Source organism: Sinocyclocheilus rhinocerous, unplaced genomic scaffold, assembly GCF_001515625.1.
Source record: "Sinocyclocheilus rhinocerous isolate Xijiao unplaced genomic scaffold, SAMN03320098_v1.1 scaffold453, whole genome shotgun sequence".
NCBI lineage: Eukaryota > Metazoa > Chordata > Actinopteri > Cypriniformes > Cyprinidae > Sinocyclocheilus > Sinocyclocheilus rhinocerous.
The window spans coordinates 393,852-397,834 of NW_015655565.1; positions in this window are offsets into that span (position 1 = coordinate 393,852).

Sequence of the window (3,983 nt, forward strand, 5' to 3'; positions counted from 1 at the left end):
ATCACATAATAAGGCAGAATAGTTTCTATACTGTAATAAATGCTATGTCAATTGGCACTGCATTGTTCATATACATTATTTATTACCTGGAGATGACTTTACAAACACAAATAAACCATATATTGTCGCAATCGTATGTTTAATGTCTTTTGTTTTGTTGTTTAATTGTTTCCAAACGTTTCTGTTTTTCTGTGAAAACAACTGTTTTCATACAGCAATAGCTGGACGCTTTTGTCCATATTAGGAATTTCCTCATACGACTTTCTACGCCCCTGCCTGGAAATGTCACATTGTGGTGGAAAAATGTGTTGCAAATGTCATGTCATGATGTTTTTAAGTGCTAGGGTAAATTATGTCCAATAAAAGAAAGAGAAAATAGGATCAAGGTTAGAGAGGAGTGTGTGATTCCCATGGAGCACCTGAAATGTGACAGTCACTTGAGAGTCAGAGTTGGCTGCCATAGCAACAGTGTAACAAAGAGTGGAGTGTGTGCAGGGGCACAGGAGTTCACCCTGACCATATCACACTGAGAGTGTCACCGTGTGTGTGCGTGCTGCTGATAGAGGAAGTGGCAAAGGCCAGATTTGAGTTTATGCCAAAGCAATTTAAGTGTTAAAAATAAAGCTGACGCATGCTTTCCAATGGATAAAGGCCAGTGTGTGTAAGCGTGCATAATGCATTTTTGACTTTTTGTTTCAGTGACCTAGAAACAAAGAAATAGAGAGAATAGTGAGATTAGAGTTCTCTAATGATTATGGTTATATAAACAAACATGCATATGAGATGTATTGGACATTTTTGTTTGAACCCCTGTTGAAAAACAAAACAAAACTAACAGCAGTTTTCTTACCAAGCTAAAAAGGATAGTTCAACCAAAAATTAAAATCTTGTCATCATTTATTACCCCTCAAACCTGACTTTTTTTTCTTCAGTTAAACATAAAAAAAAGATATTTTGAGAAATGTCTGGGTTTTTTATTTTCTCCATACAATGGCATTTTGGCTCTTTGATCAGTAAAACTTCCTTAGGGGGAAAAAAAGTCAGATTTACTTTACATTACCAGATTTGAGTAAATTTCAATGGTATAAAATTAGGTAAAATCTACTTAATTTAGCAACATAGTTCTGAACACACTGAGTGAGTAAATGAAACTTAAAACAATGTTTAATACATATTAAAAAAATTTCAAATGTTGAACAATGTTGACGGGGAAGTCGTGGCCTAATGGTTAGAGAGTCGGACTCGTTACCCAAAGGTTGCGGGTTCGAGTCTCGTACCCGCAAATGGCTGCCCACTGCTCTGGGTGTGTGTTCACTGGTGTGTGTGTGCACTTTGGATGGGTTAAATGCAGAGTACTAATTCCGAGTATGGGTCACCATACTTGGCCACATGTCACGTCACTTAAAAAAAAACAAGAGCACACAGTAGACTCTCCACAGTAGATAGGGTGAACCTGCACCTCAGAAAATAAACATCACAAAATAATTTGATAATAATAAGCTACTAAATGTGGCAAATCAACAACTATGGTAAAAGCCTGCAAAATTGTACATATTTCTGCCCCAGTGCATGCTGGGAATAACAGCATCATAAGGTAGGTTTTTGAACTTTATACCACTTAAGAATCAATATTTGAAGTACATGTAACAAAAAAAAAATATTGAAAATGTATATTTACGTAAATGTACTTTTTGTACATTTAACTTTCACCATTAAAATATATACTTAAATCTGTGAATAAATATCTAAGTAATAGTTACCACTAAATCAGTGTAGAAAATATATTTTCAGCTGTATTTACCACAGCCAGCTTCATCATCATGGTTGACCAGCATTTTTTACTGGTGAACAGAATGAAGTTCGTCTTCTCAGCAGCGAACACCTTATCAATGACAAACTCTATGATGAACGGTTGAATTGGCCATAATCAGTGCTTATTCATGCTGGTGTTTACATCTCACAATTTCAATTCAGTGATTCATCACTTTTTATCTCGCGAATACAGACTCACGACCTATTTTTACCTGTCAAACACATGAACAATGAAAGAACTGTGTCTACATTACAGTATTTCCACTGAAATACATTAATGTCACATTTATTTTTTTGCATGAAATCCAATCTGATTGCATTTTGGACTGTGGTAGCTGGTCATAAAAGCTCAAGGGGTCAAGCTGGTCCTGTGCTTCATTTGACTGCCTCTCCTCCCTTTTGTTAGTACTTTACTGTCTTGATTAGCACCTACAGTGGGTACGGAAAGTATTCAGACCCCCTTAAATTTTTCACTCTTTGTTATATTGCAGCCATTTGCTAAAATCATTTAAGTTAATTTTTTTTCCTCATTAATGTACACACAGCACCCCATATTGACAGAAAAACACAGAATTGTTGACATTTTTGCATGTGCTTTTCATAAGACACTTATTAACTATGACTTTGGCCTCATTTCTCTCTAAATCATCTGCTCTTGTTCTATCTCTCTCCTCATCTCTGGCCGCCCCACTTCCTGCAAGCACGCTAGCTAATTGTACAATCATTTGTTGAATTTGAATCATTCAAGTGTTATTGAAAGTACAGTTGTAAGGTCAAGTGGTCTGTCAATCTGTCTGCTTGTCCCACTTTCTGTCGGTTTCTCATTCACTGCAAAGGCTGCTGTACTTGTCCGGCTAAAATCCTGATCAACTGATTCCTTTTCCTCTCAGTGTTCTCCTCCTCTGATGTTTCAGAATGAGTAAACCTATCAGGAAGGTACAGTCTATACTGCTTTAATTCCTGGCCCATTCACAGCTGAAATGATAAAAGAGACCAATTTTGATGGCTCACACAGCTAGAAAATGGCATGCAGCGGCTTCGGCAGGTGCATGTCTTGAGCATCTCAGTGATGTACACCGGCTCATTTCCTGTCCTCTCACAGCACTGATGTGGTTTAAGGGGTACACCATGTTTTAACAGAGACACCTGATTCAGTTACTCAATTAAACAACACAGTTGCCAAGGCTCTGGTCAGCTTTTGTCTTGCCCCTTTATTTCCTTTATTCTCCATGCTGCTCACTCCACTTCTTTTCTGAATCATTATTTCACTTTGTATAGTGAAGCGTTGGGAGAGCTATTCTCAAACTGTAATTTGTCAAGCTAATTTAATACAACGAATGCACTAATGCACAGTCAAGCTAAACTTTTGATTGCTACTTGAACATTTAATTGTATCTGTACTTGAAAAGTTACAAATCATTTATAATACAAAAATTGTATAATACTATTATAATACAAAAAAAAAAAAGTTACAAAAGCTGTCACTGGCACAGTACCTTTTATAAAGGTACACCTTTGTACCTCATTTACCCCAAAAGGGTGCATATTATTTCTGAGAGTATATGCAACAATTTTCTAGAATTAATGAGAATTACGAGAGAGTTTAATATGATCCAATTAATTGAAACGTTCCTACACTACAAATGAGAAAGTTTAATATAAACCGATTGACTAGAATGAATCAAAATGTTCCTACGCTACAAATAAGAGGTTAATGTGATTCACTACAATCAATCATAACATTCCTATGCTATGGCAGAGTTGAATATGAACTGATTCACTAGAATAAATTTCTAGAGTAACATTTCTATATTATAAGAGAGTTTAATAAGAACCAATTCAATAAGAATGAATCGGAATGTTCTTACACTATGAGAGAGTTTAATAAAGTTCACTAGAATCAGACTGTCTAAGTCTGAGTTTAGGATGAACCAGTTTGCATGAATCAATCGCACTTTCCTATGCAACATATGAGAATGTCTAGGATGAAGAATTCACCAGAATTAGACTTTCAAACAGTACATTTTGAGAAGGAGTTTGGGATGAACGGATTCATTAGAAAGAATCAGATTTTCTGATGCTAAATATGAAAGCATTTAGGATGAACCGATTCGCTAGAATGAGTAAGCCAAAGCTTGACCCTTTGGTTTCGAGGAAAAACAGTTTAGTTG